Here is an 18,356-nt window from a genome sequence, read left to right on the forward strand (position 1 = left end):
GGAACTTGTGCTGCCCTGGGGGCAGCGCAATCACATGAAATATGGGGCCGCTACTTTACAGCCACTCCGTGTTTCACTGTGCAGGCGACAACCAAAATGCACTTTTAAAGGGGAATAGAGACTCCCTTGCAGGTGGGTGCAGTCACTGACTGCACCCGCCTGCAAGGAGATGTCTGGGGGGTCCATAGGACCCCTTTTACCCCCTGAAGAGGGCTGTTCACAGGAGTCGCATTGACAGTGCGCCACCTCTTAGGTGGCACATTGTCAGTGCACCTCCTGAGGGCTTCTTACTTCTGCCCTCGGGTCGGTAATATGGAGCGGGCGCAGAGGCAAAGGGATTCTCTCATTTGCATGGAGCATGCCCCCATGCAAATGAGGGAAAGACCTCTTGAAGTTATAGCTGGTGCTTTATGTGCACCAGCTCTATTGGTATTACAGAAGGGGCAGCAAAAGCATCTGCAGTCCCTTCTGTGATAGCAAAGGGTCCCTGGGGCATGCAAAGCGGGCGCAAACGCTTGATGCGCCCCTCTATGTAGTAGTCATAAATCTATTAAATGCCACTACCAAAACTTGTAAAACTCAAAAGTGCATGTCTAACTTTTTAAATACAATGCGCCCTGCCCAATGGGTAGTTTAGAGCCTACCATAGGAGTGACTTATATGTCTTATATGCCTTAAAAAAGGAGTTTTAGTCTCGACTAAAAGGTTTATTTTGACAAGTCGAATTTGCAGTTTAAAATTGCATGCAGGCTCCAATGGCAGGCATGGTAATTGATTTAAGGAGCAACTTAAGTGGGTAGCACAAACAGTGGTGCAGGCCCCCTAGTAGCATTTAATTCACCAACGATGGGTATATGGTAAACCGCTTGACTACAGACATATAGGTAAATTAAATATGTAAATCAGGTCTAAGCCAATCTTACCACGTTTTAGGGAGTGAACACATGCAATTTAGCCAGGGTTAGCAGTGGCAAATTACACATAATTCTAAGGACAGCAAATATGAATTCAGCAAAACAGGAGGGGAGAAGTCAAAATGTTTTGGGGGAACCCACTCAAATACTTCTCATTTCTTTGCTTAATTTCTTTTTTATTTTAATATGTCATAAGACACTATTATAGCACTACAGGATGTCCTAAGAGGTCTCTAGTTGCCACTTATTTAATCTGCAGTACACTACATCACACAGGTCCTCTTCCTTTAAACAAGGATACCGTGATGAAATGCTGTTGTCTATAGTGTATCACTGTTTTATCATTCCAGTATTGCCAACACATTGATTTTAAATACTTTGGCTATTCTGGATTTTGGACTTGGCCCTTTTTGCAGTGTCATCCCTGAAACTTCCTCCTATATTTTTTCTGATCTGTTGTTGGCATTGTCATGACTCTGGGCACTTTACCACTGCCGATCAGTGCTGAAGTGCATATGCTCTCCCTATTGTAAATGTATTTTTTAATTGGTGATTCCATGATTGACTGTTTGGTTTACTTTCCAGACACTAGTACAGTGCACTGAGTGTGCCCAGGGCGTGTACTCCAAATGCTGCTAGTGGGCTTACAGCACTGGTTGTGCCACCCACAGAAGCAGCCTTATAAGATGTGTCTAAGATCTGCCATTGCAGAGCCTGTGTGCAGTCTGGTACTGTCATACTGACTGGGCAAGTGCACCCACTTGCAAGTCCCTAAACCTTCCCTTGTCACCCCTATGGTAGGCCCATGGGCAGGGTGCATTGTAATTATAAGGTAAGACAAGCCCTGATGTGTGTGGCATGTCCTAATAGTGAATTACAGCCAATTTCGTTTTTCACTATTGCAAGGCTCCCTGTTCTCCATAGACCAGAATGGGCTGCTGGATTGTTACATGTTTATAATCCTAGCAGACTCAGAGAACATGGTAGAAATTCGAGTTTAGTATGCCTGGACTCAGAATAATAAAATACATCTTTTAGCAAAGTTTATTTTAATATTCTGTGTTTGCAAATACCACTTTTAGAAAGTAGGTATTTGCTTGCCTAACCATTTCTGCCTGCCTCTGCGAGGTTGTGTATTCCTTGTCTGGGTTTGTGTGTGACAGGGCTTGGGGATTCCAGGAGACAGGCTGGGGCAGCCCGGTGGTGAATAGGGAGATCTCCATCTAGATGGGAGGGAGGAGTTGCACCTGGGACCTGAGTAGGACTGTGCCCATCCACTACAGTGCTGGCTCCACCCCCTGTGGTACGTCTGATGTCTCTGCCCTGCACACTGAAAGAAGAGGAGGAAGACTGTCAACAAAGTGCTCCAGCACTGTACTTGCCTTCCACAAGGCTGACTCCACCACCTGTGGGTAGTCTGATGTGCCTGCCCTGCGCTGTGAATGGAAAGGTGAAGTCTGGTAAACAGAGTGCTTCATAACTGTCTCAAACTGGGCACAGGCCCCTCTCCCCTAAGAGAACAAAGGATTTTGGGGTATTTATTTATTTATTTATTTTTGTAATTTATTGAGCGCGGCGAATACCCGTGGGCGTCTCGGCGCTAATTGATTCCATTAATCCCCTCATCGCTCATAGAAAACTGTTATGGACTACTGATCGAATAGCCAGGTTTTTAATAATTTACGAAATTGCATAAGTGAAGGAGATGTCTTGATGCAGAGTGGCAAGGTGTTCCAAAGCTTTGAAGCCGCAACCAGAAAGCGACGGTCTCCCCAAGATACTGTCTTGGATCGAGGGACCACTAGATGGTTCAGAGTGGTTGATCGAAGCAGTCTGGTTGGTTTATAAGGTGTCAGCTTTGCCTTAAAAAATTGGGGAGCCTGGTCATGTAGTGCTTTGTAGACTATGCATAAAGATTTAAATTTTATTTGGTTGCGGATCGTTAGCCAATGGTAGTTTTTAAGGGTGTCAGATACTGAGGAGAATTTAGGTGTTCCTGAGAGGAGCCGTGCAGCAGCATTCTGCAGTGACTGAAGCTTGTTTATTATCCTGGTTTGGGCATTTAGAAATAGCCCGTTGCAGTAGTCAAGGGAAGTTAGCACCAGTGAGCTGATTAGTGTTTTTGCAGCAGTAACAGGGAGGAATGGGAGAATTTTCCTAATCAGCCTTAATTTATTGTGGGCTGTTGCCGCTACCTTGTTTGCATGTGCCATGAAATTTAGGTCCACATCGAATGTTACTCCTAGGTTCCTAACCTTGAGTGCTGGCTTAGGAGGCTCACCCATTCCTGATGGCCACCAGGTTGATGACCAGTCAGGTCTAAGGGGTCCAAAGATTAGCACTTCCGTCTTATCGGAATTTAGCTTAAGACAGTTACATGCCATCCACTCGCTGATTGCGAGCATTCCGTGCCGAAATCGGTCAGCCACCTCTGGTCCATTATCTTTAATACCCAAAACCAGTTGGGTATCATCTGCGTAGGAGGTTACGCTCATCCCATATGCTTTGATGACATTGGCAAGGTCCGACACATAGATGTTAAAAAGTGTCGGACTTAGGGATGAGCCTTGAGGAACCCCACATGGTAATGACAGATTGATAGATTGATAAGGGCCAATGGTGACTGCCTGTGATCTGTCGGCTAGGAATGAGGCAATCAAGTTGCTCGCCGATTGGTGGATGCCCATCTTTTCGACACGGTCGACAAGAGTGTTATGGTCGACCGTGTCGAAAGCTGGCGACAGGTCCAGCATGACAAGGACTGCTGTCCCACCGAGATCTCGAATGGTCCTGATGTCATCCGCAGCCTTGATTAAGGCGGTTTCGGTGCCATGGTGTCTTCCAAAGCCAAATTGTGAATCATCCAATAGGCGGTGTGTCTCGATGTACTCGACCAGCTGTTGATTCATGGCCTTTTCGACCACTTTGGCTAAGAAAGGTAGGCTTGCGATTGGTCTATAGTTCTTTGGATCTGTCTTGTCCAAGCTAGCTTTCTTCAACAGAGGCTTCACAATCGTGTTTTTTAAGGAATCGGGGAAGATTCCGGAACCTAGTATGGTGTTACAGACTGAAGTGATCACCGGGATGAGAGTGTTCATCACTGGTGGGAGAACTGAGAAAGGGCACGGATCCAGTATGGATCCAGTCTTAATAGAAGAGACTATTTTTTTTGTTTGGTCTATGGTCAATGGTTTAAAACTCGTGAATTCATTGTCCTGTGCAGGCTTAGGGGAGGGCAAGTTTAGGGGGTTTGAAGTAAAAGCCTGATAGATATCATTGACTTTGGAGAAAAAGAATTTTGCCAATTCATCACAGAAGGATTGAGAGGAAGGCGGGGTAAGATCTGGTGCATTACCGGATAATGTTCTGGTGATGTCGTACAATTGTCTAGTAGAGTTTTTAGCTTTGTCGATTTTTTCTGAAAAAAATGTTTTCTTTGCTTCCGTAATCATATCTTTATATACTGATAGTGACTCTTTATATTTCGCTTTCTCATCCGGATCATAATTTCTACGCCACTTCCTTTCCCTGCTTCTATTAAGCTGTTTTTGTCTCCTAAGCTCGTCAGTGTACCAAGGGGCAGAAGGGGTCGTTCTGTTCGTAGAAACTTTTTTTGTTGGTACTAAGGTATTGAGGTATAAGTATTGGGACCCTGATCCCATGAAATTAGATCACCTCTGCACTTACAAGACGAAACGTCTGCTGAGGAGAAGGAACCTGAAGAAACTGAGGAGAGACTATTCCCAAGCTGTAGTGCTGCTTGGGGTATTGGCCTGCAGTGGTTGCCTGACTGCCAAAGAGAGGAGAAAGAACTTTGTGGACTTTTCTTTCAACTTGTGCAAAGATCTCCAAGGGCTTGGAAGAGAGCTTACCCCCTGATCGAAGTACCAGGACCAGTGGACTTCACCAGCCTTTGTAAAGTGCTGCTAGAAACAAGTGGCTACAGAGGCAGGGAGCTGTGACCGACTCTCACGACTGGCCCGGTGTCCTGTAAGCACCACACCAAGCAACATCTGCCTCGAACAACGCAAGCTCTGCGCTCACGGACTCCTTCAACGAGCCGTAGCCAGCACGGCGACTGGAAGGACACCGAATTGAACTGGTCCAACCGACGCGGTCACTACTGCTGACTTCAAGTCCTGTGACTGCACCGGAGTTGGGCACTGCCTCGCATGCTTTGCGGCGCACCACCCGACTCGCACCGCTGTCCGTACTGATCGACGCCAGCTCGCAAACTCCGGCTCTGTCGCCACACCATAAAGCTGGAAGCACAGCAACGAGCAATGTCCACCTTGAACAACGCAAGCTCTGAGCTCACCGACTCCGTCTTGACGCAGTCAACGAGACGTAGCCTCCACCACGACTAGAAGGACACCGTAACCTGCAACGCTTTCTTTTTCTACACCGCGACGAACCCGGAACCGGCTCGCACATCCGTGTCAGCCGCCTCAAGGAAAAGGTACTGTGACTGAGTCTGTCGACATTTCAATGGGCCCGGACCACCGTGGTCCGATGGATTTGTTAGACTCTGTGTTCATTTCAGCAACGCTGTGACCGGACAAGGCTAGCGACTCGCACAGAACCTTGAATTAAGCCTTTTTAACCAGAACTCTTGAAACCTAATAGTACTGTGGATTCTATTTGTCGTTTATTGGTCTTGTGATAACTCTATATGAAGTATACTTATTTTTGAATATAAAACCTTGTGCGCTGTCCATTTGTAGTGTTGTCACTGGGTTACTGTATGTGGTCAGAACTGCTTAACTTACATCGCCTCTGAAAAAAGCCTTGATTGCTCGTGCCACGCCGCCTAGAGGGTGAGCAAGGGTTATTTTGAGAGAGTAATTCCCTTGCCCTGACTAGAGGAGAGTGTCCCTGCTTGTCACAAGTACCTACCTGTGCCAACCAGAGACCCCCCAATTCTATCACTGGACCTTTAAAACAATGATAGACTACAATAACTCTGCACAACAGAAACATGCTGCTATGGTTAGTTTTGTTATTGCAAGTAAATGCCCACCTTGTTTAGACACCTGCAGGTTTTCTTTATCTACTTTATATTTTTTAATTTATCAATTACATTAGACACCAGCAGGTTTTCTTTATCTACTTCTATTTTTTAAATGAATCAATTACATGTTGTTGAATTTGTGTATGTTTTATTGTGGTTGTGTCAGAGACTACAAGAGTTAGTGCAATGATGAGTGACAGAGCACATATAGGATGACTTATTGAGTGCCTAAACCCATCAGTGGCACAAGAGGTACATTCATTCATAAATCTGAGCTATTGGCATTGCCAGTGCATGTTTCTGTCTTAATAGCAGGGGAGACGTTCCTTTTGGCGTTATAGTAAAATACATTTTTTTTCTTGGAGAGTAAACATTGTCCATGTCATGGTATGAGGCAACGCATCAATAAGTAAGTACTGTGAGGAGGAAGACTATGAGTCAGAGCAATGAAAATTGCCAGTAAATTCTGACCATTTACAAACGCATGTTTGTTATTCCAGGAAAATATAAAACATTTTAAAGTTTTAACTTACCGTTCTAACATGTTCCCTGCTCAATAGCTGCAGTCGAACCTCTGGCCAAATGTCCTTGTACTAAAGCAAATATGCCAAGCAAATTATGTGATTTAGAAAAAAATAATCATTATTTATGCATTGGAATAAGTATAGTTTCCACAAGAAGCAAGTTACTCCTTGTTAGAAATGGGGGTCTCTGGTTGACAGGTTTGTACCTTGTCCAAGTAGGGTCCCTCCCTTTTAGTCAAAGTAAGGGGGATTTACACTTCTAAAATAAACCCTGCTCACCCCCTTGGTGGCTTTGTATGAGCAGTCAGCAGGCTTATCTCAGAGGCAATGTGTAAAGCATTTGCACATAACCAATATTAGAACATTGGAATGTTGGGAGCTCCATTGCAGACAATGGAGTGCTCCATGCTTCTACGGGCCGGTAAAGGCCCGCAGAGCAACATTCCAATGTTCTACAAAGTCTTCTCGAACCCTTTGTTTAATTTGTTAGAACTTTCTGCCCTCTAGTGGCAGATTGTTCTAATAGCCTTATTGCCCTTCGTAGCAGAGCTATACCGGCTATTTAAGTCCTGCTGTCTCGTTAAAGTCCCTTGCCTTCGGCTTGGGCCTTTAACGATTCAGCGGGCCTTTAATAGCCGGTATAGCCCGCTACGGCTGGCTATAAGGCTATAGTATTACAGTGAAAACACTATAAAAGGACACCACACCAGCTTTAGAAACATAGCCAATATCTATCTGTGTAAAATAAGACCAAAATTATAAAAATCCAACATACAGTAATAGAGATATGAATTTTGCAACAATAAACTTAAAAGGCAGTTCATTAAAGTTGATATCTCTGTCCGGGGCTATCATAGTGTCATGAACAAACAAATCCAACAGTTCCGGCCGACCGCAAGGTCATGGGCTAGCTACAGTGTGTGAAGACCCACAAACAATACCTTGGAAATGCAGATTCTCATGGACCTTGCAATGAGCTCCGCAGGGGTGGCATAGTCGGCAGGCGTCAGATCTGGTGATCAGTCCCGTAGCCGTTGGACCCTTGATGCCACACACGTTGCTATCGAACTGCGTGAGGTTGAGTCAAGAGCGCTGGTGTTGGCAGGAATTGGGGTAGCGGTGCGAAGTGGAGCAATGCAACGTGTGGTGCCCTCAGGTTGTGTTGCAGGCAGCGGCTCGGTGAGCGTGTCCAGCGGCGTAGGTGAGACCAGGGCTGGCGTGTGAAGTGGGGCGGTGTTCGTTGCGGTGTTGACAGCTCACAGTGAAAGTGAAGTGCTGTCATCAGTAGACGGTCTGGAGTCAATGGAGCTGGCATCGTTGGACCGAGGCTGCGGTGTGGGATGGGGCGGTATGTCATGTTACTTGCAAGTCGTGCACTCCCAGGCCACAGTACGGGCAGCGGCTTTGAGGTCAGCTTAGAGTGTTTTTTCAGTGAGATCCAGGCGGCAACGTCAAGTGAGGAAGTGCAGCATGCGGTGCCCACAGGTTACTGTGCATGCAGCGGCTCAGTGACGTCATCCGACGGTGTCAGAGAGACCAAGGTTGCGGGTCGAAGTGCGGCAGTGCCAACAGATGCGGCATTGTTGATGGTCGGGTTACTTTTTTCCTCTATGGCATCTGAAACACACAGTTCCCGGTGCACGTACCCAGATGATGGTGAAGTCTTTGGTGTGCCTGAGACTTCCAAAAGAAGGAAAACTCTATTTCAAGCCCTTGAAGAAACTTTAGCACCAGGATTTAAGAAAATTCTGTCCAGTTCTTTCACTGCCCAAGACAGAAGTAACAACTGCAAGTCAACCTAATAAAGCAACACATAGCAAAGTGGCAGTTCTCCTTCTGGCAGCTCTTCCTGCTCTTCTTCCTGGCAGGGCCTTAGCCCAAAAGTGTTCTAATGTTCTTGGGTCAGGGCCCAATATTTATACTACTTTTTCCTTTGAAGTGTTAGGCAGAAAGTCCCTATTGCGCAGTAAAAAACAGTTCTGTCCTCTCTGGTCCAACTTTACTTCACAGCATAAGCAGGGCACACCTCGACTCCTTTTGTGTGAGTATCTGAAGTGAATGCACAAACATCCCCTGTCAGTCTAAACCCAGACAGGGAATCCACAAGCAGGAAGATACACACAGGATGTTTAAGAAAGAAAATGACCACTTGATAAAAGTGGCATTTTCAAACACACAATTTAAAAACCACTTTCACTAAAAGATGCGAGGAAGCTGGAGTTGATAATCTGGGCATCCTTAGTGAGGTGGACAGATGAAATTCAGCACCCACCCACATTTTTAAAGCACGAACGATCACCAATTAGGGTCTCTAGGGGCTGGGGGCCGTCGGGAAGATTAAGCAAGCTATTGCCCAGAGTCACATGGTGCCGGGCTAATCTGCCACCAGCCCCGGGGATCGAACCATGATCCCCAGATTCCGGATTCAGGCACCCTGGCCGCGGCGCCACTCCTCTCCACTAGTGTGAGAGAGGGAGTGGGATAGGTGGTCACCTGGAACTGTTATAGCATTAAAAAATCAGTGTCGTAGGGTTGTTTTAACTCAAGGTAGCAATACTGAAAGTATGTATCTTCCCCCGGTAATCGAGGATCACCCATATTATCACTCTGTTTTTTAGTTGGATTTTTAGCTGTATGAATTTTCTACATCTGTCAAGACATATCAACGGTTCCAGATAACTGAGTTTTATCTTGTTTTTGCAAGGTTTTATCTTTGTATTGAAGTATGAAATGTAATGTGAATTTATGTTGTGGTATTCGATTATTTAAAAAAATCAATAAAATATATATTTTTTAAAACTTGAGCTCAGTGAGCCTAAACTCCATTTCTCTATCTTTTCCCAATTGAAAGTTACACTTGTAAAATATTACTAGACGGCTCCAATGATCACCTATGGGAGAGACAGCCTTTCAACAGTGTAAAACGAATTTGGCTGTATTTTACATGTAAAACACACAAGCACATGTCCTACCTTTCACATACACTGCACCCTGCCCAGAGGGATACCTTGGGCCTACTATAAGGGTACCTTACATGCAGTAATAGGGAAGTTTAGTGCCTGGTTAGTGGATGCACTTGCTAGGTGGATGCAGTAGTTAAAACTGCACACAAACCCCGCAGTGGCAGGTCTGCAACACCTTTGAAAGGCTACTTGTGTGGGTGGCACAACAAGTGCTGCACTCCCAATTGTAGCATTTAATTTACAGCCCCTGATCACACACAGTGCACTGTAGTAGGGACGTACTACTAAATCAAATATGCCAATCATGGAAAACCAATCATAACATGATTTACAGTAGGAGCACTTGCATTTTAGCACTGAATAGCAGTGAAAAAGTGTGCAGAGACACTAAACCAGCAAAAACGAAGTCCAGCAAACCAGAAAAAACAGGAGGTCAGAAATCAAAAAGACAGAGAACACGCTGCAAAAGATGCCAGATCTAACGCTTCTATTACCCTGAAACTGTCAAATCAGCCCTAAAATACATAACCTGCAGCCATGCAGTGTTGGTGTATTGTAATATGCCACATAGAGTTGGAAAATTGTGCTTCTTTATAAAAATGTATAATATTGCAAAAACCCATGTTCACTTCCACAGGAACTATGTGATTATTTGCTGTTTTCTAGATAATTATGGATTAGACTCATTTGTCATATAACCCAGCATCTAAATTTATTAGCAAAACATTTCTAGATCAAAAGTTACTCAAAATGGGGCAACACATGTTTCTGTCCAGTGGCAAGGCCTTGGCAAAGCTCCACTTAATACTTTTCAGTTGTGTATTGCTGAATGTAGGTGTTAAACTGGTACTAATGAGGCGAAACATTTACCAAGACAGTGTTAACATGTATACAATTAACAAAATGATGAAGTAACACTATCATAAATTGTGCTGCGTTATCCTGCATAATTTGACATTTCTTGTCACATAAATTAGTCAACTCTGCTGCATAATGTAGATTTTTCCCCTGACGCATAATTTCTGTGGTATTGGCAACGTACACTTTGATGCATATTTGATTACAATATTTATTTGCTGGATAATAAACCAACAATATAATACAAGCTGCACCCTAAATTTAGGTAAGCTACAAGTTTATATTTAAATGAAGCATCACACTTGCAGATAAAAATGTAATTCTAATATACCTAAAAATAACCAAGCCAACACACCTATACTGCTAATAGTCACAAAAAAAGCATTCTTAAAAATGCAATTGCCACCGAGTCTGGCTTCTTATATTGATCCCTCTATTCAGTTAGGCATTTTAATTCCAATTTTCCCCAAATGGATGTTTCCGCTTCAAGCATTGTCTAATTAAGACTATTAAAAATATACAACCACGTCTGAATACTGCACATTAAAAAAACCAAATAAAAATATTGTCATTGCATTCCACAGGTCTTGCATAGGTCTGCCAAATCTGTCATGTCTCAAAGTACTCCTCCTATGCCTGCAATCACAGTAGCGACTATTCACCACTATACTTGCTTTTTCTGTTTGCATTTTTAATTGATTTTAAAGTAATTATGGGAAATCACAGAAGTATAACAAAAACATTCAGGGACAAATGTATCAAGCACTTGATACATCCTTGCACCACACAATGGGGCACAAGAGCGATGCAACAGCTAAGTAAAATTCATCAACGCACCTTGCACTGCCTTGCGCGGCTTGATAAACCTAAAGTAATGCAATGCAGTGCAAATCGCTGCTCTGCGTTACTCTGTCCCAGGGAGGCATTCCATGGGTGTTTGTCATGCACCCACCAATGGATTTTGGCACATTTCCAGATTTACCAGTACTGGTAGGCCTGGAAAAGCACCAAAATGCTACGCCTCACCAGGTGAGGGGAAACATAAAATAAACAAAGCTCTATCTGGAATAAGTTTAGGGACACACACCTCAGAATAGTATACGGAAGTTATAAACATTACTGATAATAAATCTGACATCCAACCAGATAAGTGGTTGGAAGAACACCTGACCATTAACCAATACAACTATGAGTCAAGACTGCAAAAATCTGAGACATCAACTGTGATAGCTGACAAAGGATAAGTGGTGAACAGTGAGACTACACAAAGAACCCCAAAGAGATGACTTCAAATGATGACAGTCACTCCGTCAAAATTATGTTATGCTCCATATTGGTCATTAAGGTTCTCATTGATTGTCTTTAGGAAAATGCTGAAGCCATATTTGTTTGGTAAGGCAGTTTTAAAGATCAGCACCAAGACGGCCTCTGTCATAGTGGGCAATCAACCCATGAGACAAGTAACGCTCACAGATAGGAGGTTTAAAGGTGTAAACATTCAGTCACTGAACCCCTGAAATTTACCACCTTTGCGCACAATCTCATGATACAAATCACTCCACCCACTCATACCTGAAATAGGAAAGCCATGTGACAACCCTTTATGGAGATGTTCTATCTGTCAAACCCACAATTGTCCATATATGCCAACCATTCCCATTCAGGGGTGAGACTACTGATATCAAGGCTAGTCTCCGTCTCCAAATTCCTGCATGCAAAATCCTGGTTCCTCTGCAGGCGTCAGGTGACAGGGACTGGTCTTGTGTGACTGGAAGTATGCACTGCCAGCAACCTGCTCCTGAGGGCATGTGCACAACATTTTTATCATGCTTGCTCTGCCTGCCATAGCACTTTCTCCATGCTCTTGACGGGTAAGGAAAAAAACCTATATTTACCTTTCGAATATCCGGTCCTGCAGCAGCACACTTGTAAGTCCCATAAATGACAATAACACAATTCAGGCCTCAATAGAAGGCAAAGGTGGGAAATACATTCTCCCAATTATTATTTTTTAAATCTCCCACTTATCTCTTCTATAATGTTGGCATGGATAAATAGCTACCGCAGTCTGTCCTAGAACTTAAAGTATCAACACGCCAACGATTTGGAAAGTACTGCACCATATAATAACTGCCTAGCATAACATACCTTGAAATTATTCTCAAAACACTGGTTTACCTCATATTTTATACAGAGCGTGCAACATGCCTTTCACATCTAGGCAATAACAGGGTATGGCTTAAGATAAAGCATTGTGGGGCATATTACCAACATCTAGCGATAATTTTTGTCTCTAACTTGTTTAGAGACAAAAATTATCGCCGCACATCGGCGATTTTTATCGCAGATAAACCTTGCTATTAGCAAGGGTTATCGCAAATGCGATAAAAAACGGCCGCAATGCATGAATATCGCTGAAAAGTCAGCAATATTCAAGCATTATCGAGCAAATGCTCTTAGCCATGTTATCCACCTCCCATTGGATAACATGGCTAAGAACTGCTCAGGGCAGGTGTTAGCTTTTGGAGATATTTGCGCTTAGCGCGAATATCTCCAAAAGTTGGTAATAGGAGATAGCGATGTTAGGGACTGTTTCCAGTAGCTAACATCTTGGCACGCCCACTTTGCATGTCATTAGTGATAAATATCACTGACATGCAAAGCGGGGCCCAGGATGGTCACTATCTCCTATTAGCTGTCACTAACTGGTGTTAGCGGCAGCTTGGTAATAGGGAGATATTTTTATCTCCGCTTTCTTGGCTTTTAAAGCCAAAAAAGCGGAGATAAACCCCCTTGATAATATGCCCCCCGTGTCTTTCAAGTAAATGCACTAAAAAGGGTGTGTACACAGACTGCATTGCAGGCTTCCAAACGCCAGAGGTGTTGCCTGTTTTTTATTTATTTAGCATACGGTTACCGCTGTATGCTTTGAACTTACTGACACCTACTGAAGCACCAATGGTGGTTAGCTCCAATTGGGAGCCTCTGTGTGCCATACACTACGGTTGTATCAATGAGGTGTATGATAAAGATTCCACAAAAACATGTTCCATGGCTGAAAGAAACTGAGGGTCTCGTTTATCAAACTTTCATGCAGCACAGGCCTCATTTCTCAAACTTTCATGCAGCTCAAGGCAGTAAGCCACCTTGCTATGCTGTGTGAAAGGGCAGGAATGTGATGTATTTAACATTATACAGCGTATTCCTGTCCATTCCTTGCTCTGGCGTACAAACTGTTCCTCAGCACTGCATTGCAGACCGGATTGTTTTTGCGCAAGCAGGGGGACCTTCCTGCACAAAAACAATCCTCTGAGATAGTTTCCTTTTTCTATGTGTGCTGAATAATGCAGCACACGTGGAAAGAGGAAGTAATGAGGAGAAATAAAGTTAATTCTCCATTTTATGCTATGTCATGCCGTTTTATGTTATTATGAGACCTGTCAGGCATAGCATGTTTTCCCCCAAACCTTTAGCCTTGTCCTCCACTTTTCAGATGAAATTCATTATTGCTGGCCTTTGGACTCTGTGCACTTTACCACTGCTAACCAGTGCTAAAATGCTTGTACTTAATCCTCATAAACAGGGTAACATTGTTTTACACCTGATTGGCATATTTAATGTACTTATAAGTACCATATAGAGTGCTATACCATATACCCAGGGCCTATAAATTAAACATTAAAATGCACAGAAAGAAACGCAGTCAAAAACACCGAAACTCACATAAAGTTACTAAATTGTCATGCAATCTGTTTACTGCCTAGTATGTAGAAATTGGTGTATAATATATACATGCCCACATTTTAGAAGGGGAAAGTGAAAGATTTTAGAAAATAATTAGGAGCTTGTTTGTCTTCTATGGAGGTCTGATGTGGTTCTACTGTCATGTATGGGACTTAGGCCCTAATTTGGATGCTGGTCGGAAAGCTTCCGACCACAGGTGGTCGGATTCGAAACCGCCGGCCAGTCGGAACCGCAACATAATCCCTTACGGACGGCATTTCTACCGTCGGGATTATGATGTTGGTTTCAGACAGGCTTACCATGTCGGGCTTTCCGACAAGAAAACCTGTTGGAAAGCAACTTTGGGGGTCCTTAGCAGTGTCCCTCTTCCTCCACAGCCTCAGTTTCGCAGCTGAGTGGGACCTTATGGTAGGCAGGAATTTGCAGTGATTCCCATTTATCTATGGGAGCTTGTGCTGTGGCCGGTTTCCAACCGCCACAAAAACTCACATGGGGAAATGGGAGTTCGAGACGGAATCATGTGCGGTCACGTTGTAATTGCAATATCGGACCACAGACCTGTGGTCATTCAGTTCTGAAACTGCAGGGATGTCGGTCAGAGGCAACTCCAGCCAACATCCGAATAAGAGCCCTCGCGCTGCTGCAGGAATGAATATCAGAAATGCAGACACATGTTTTTTTCCCTTACCATCAGGACCACAGAGAAAGCGCAGGCAGGGAGTTTGTGACAAAAATGTTGTGCACTGGTGGCAGTCTACGATTCTCACTAGACTAGTCCCAGCTGCAGCTTGCTGAGGAATCAGGTTTTTGAATGCAGGAAGTATTGAAATCAGTAGTCTGCTGCCTGAATCAGGAGGGTTGGAATGTATGATAACATACCGATAAACCTGAAGGTAAGGCAGTAGGAAACATGCATACAGCCCCCTTTAGAGTCAAAAGTCTCATGCATAGGTAAATGAACCTACAACTTGCATCAAGGTGCCTAGAAAACGAAGACCCTGTAAATAATGCATTGAAGAAAAAAGTGCTCAAAACTAGTGTCGATAGTGGTTCTCATTCATTGTGAATAACACTCTAAAATAAGTAAAAGTGTACTAGACACCCAAAGTAACAACAATCACCCGTTGAGAATTCAAGTGATCATGTCTGTACCAATCACCCTACTGTGCGTAGACTTTTTTGCTTAAAAAAAATGTGTCTGATGTTACTAACAGCAGTCGGATCACGGTAAATATAGGTTACTGCCATATCATGTGAACTTGGGTCAGAGGTCAGCCAAGCGTACCCCAGACTGTCTATAAGAAAGACACCATGATGTAAGGTGCACAGGAATGCCATCTGAACAGTTGCTGGCGTAAAGCAGAATCAACATTTGCTAGTAAATATCACTGTTTGCTAATACTAAAGGAAATGTAGTTCCGCCTGCTTTGATTGTGGAAAAATATTCAAAAATGTGTGATCCATGCCAAATGGTCATTGACAACCCAATAACTGGAGAATGCTCCAGTGATAAAGATGTATGCACATCAACCCAAACAAATGATGTAGGATAGGGTAACATGGAATATATGGAGAAAATAAAAAACACCACTTACAAATGTTGAAATTCCTGCATCACAAATGATTCCACCTGTGCTTTGAGAAAAAGGTATAAACATCCTCAGATACTGACATAAATTATGAAACTCAAGAGACTGAGGGAATTAAAACCAAGCAAGGAAATATATAATATACAAGGTTATAATAACTTTGGGAAAGGGAAACATAGGCTGCAAACTGTATGTCTACACCAGAGAAAACGGGACATTTCTAATAAATTATTAATTCCCATTGGCTGCAAAGTATTCAGCAATTTTATCCAAAAGATTTATTTTTGTAACAATCTTTTGTTGTTATCAATCTCCAGGTGTCTTGGAATAAATTCAAGCACTGAAAAAATAACTGAATGATTTTGTGATTATTCTCCAACCAGTGGGTTGCTACGTGTGATCTTTTTGATCTGTTTCATAGGTTGTTGTTATGTTCTGCAGTTCTTACTTTTAATTTTCTTTCCGTTTTTACCAATATATAGCTATCCACATGTGCACTTTATGGCATAAATATAATTCTTGCTGCCCCAACTTGCTGTGTACATTAATGCGATTTTGTGTCCTTGGAGAGATGGATCTCAGTGCCGGCCAAGATTAAATTGTTAAAGTGAAGACAATTACCACATCCTAAGATTGTTTTGCAAACTACTTTGTGAGTGTTTTTGTCACACAAAATTTGTTTTAGATCTTTGGAGTGTTGGAAATCAAACAGAGTACTATCCTTGAATAGAGCACCTAAATCCTTTTCTCCTTACAAAATTTCCCAGCTTATGTAGATTATATTTTTTATCTTTGTACTGAAATATTTGACACAAAGCTGTCATACAGGATTCTATACAGAGAAAATAAAGACTACACGACAAAAAACCACCTCTGAAAAGTAAGTGATGTAAACTAAATTAATTATAACCACATAATAGCAACAGGCAAATAAGAAGTTAGTATAATGCCTTCTCTTTCTATTGCCTTAATGTAGGAAATAGCAACGGAGCAAAGCTGAAACTCCAAGGACGAAAAAGTATAGAAACACTTATCTGTACTACAAACTCCACAAACTAACTTTAACAAGTAAGTGCATATAACTCTATTGAAAAACACCCTAACCCTGCATAGTTGAAAAACAAAATAAGCATACATAGCTGTAGAAATGGAAAAAATACTGTTTACAAGCAACTGTCCAATAATTTGGAAAAATAAATAAATGTAGACTTAAACAAACATGTCTGTAAGTATAAAATGTAAATGAATGTATTGCACATATAAATATTAATGCTCATTAGATATATATTTAGTACAAAAAGTTATTTAACATATGAAATCCACATATATAATGGCAGGAAGAGCCACTTGCATAAGTTTACAAAAAGGAAAACTCTTATGTCTTACATGCGGTATATTTACTGTTAGGAAAGCACAAGCACAGAAAATACACACTGGAAATGCAAATGTATTATTTAAATACAGGTAGAGAACATAATCACCTTCTAAACATGACAGAAATAGAAGTTAGAAATCTATAAAACCGTACCGAAGCAAGCACTAGTTCCCAAGAACCCACAGAAACTGTTTTAAAAAATATCATACCAAAGGTTCCTGACTATACTACTGGGCAACTTCCACAGTTCCAAAAGACTTCAAACTCAAACCAGAAAATTTACAACTGAAACCAATACCACTCCTAAAAAAATCAAGACATAAATTGACTCAACTACAACACATAGTGGAACACTTTTGTGTGTATGATAACATTAAAATGGACAGAAGAATAAACATTTGTGCAACAGAAAACAACCTGCTAAGATAAAGTAAACAGCAAATAAATGATGGATGGCACATTTAAATCTAGCCCTGCAGCATTCACACGAATTTAAACCATACATGATGAGTACCACAACATAAGCATACTTTAAGAGCACACACTTCTTCCTAACAAAGTTCACATATTATGAACTACTAAGTAAAAAATAATCCAAAACTAACAATTATTATTCCATTATCATTGATTTCAAACAAGCAATGATTAGTTTCACATTTAAAACGTACCCCTATATAGCTTTACAGGGCTGTTACTATCACTTCAACCAGAATATTTGGAGACATCTCCAAAAATCTACATTAAGTTTAGAGTATGCAACAAATGTCCAATATGCTTATGAAATAAAAAAAATAATTGGACTATTTAGAAGATACTTGGATTGCATCGTTCTTGTCACAGATGCCCACCAAAGTATCAAATACGATGGTACATAGATGACAGCACCATGGCTCAACAAGTCAAAAAAACAATGCAGTGGAAGGCTGGCACACGGCCCTCCAAAGCATACTAGGCCGAACCACCCTACCCTCTATAATTTCCAAGAAATCTTCGAAAAAGACCAAAACTACTATCAAATTAGTATAGAACAATCCATTATCCATTTAAAACATTAAGGTGCATTATTACAATTACAGCGGACGGTGACACGCCTATCCACTGTAGTACCACCAAAGCTGTGGTGTGATCACCCGTCAGATTAGAAGTCAAACCCAGGTCTAGAGGGCAGTCTTAGGGTGGTCTGACAGCAGTGGTCCGTGAGGCTCATAGAAGAGCCTCACATGCAGACTGCCACTGCCAGAGCACCGACTGCACCCTCGTGCATGGTGTGGCATACATATCACACTGTGCAGGAAATTTGGGTGCAAATACAGGGGGGCACTACATGTACCCCCTGCATGCTCCACCTGCCCAAAGCCGCCAGTGGACCCTGTTAGGG

The sequence above is a fragment of the Lissotriton vulgaris genome, chromosome 2_1, assembly GCF_964263255.1.
Source record: "Lissotriton vulgaris chromosome 2_1, aLisVul1.2, whole genome shotgun sequence".
Classification (NCBI taxonomy): Eukaryota; Metazoa; Chordata; class Amphibia; order Caudata; family Salamandridae; genus Lissotriton; species Lissotriton vulgaris.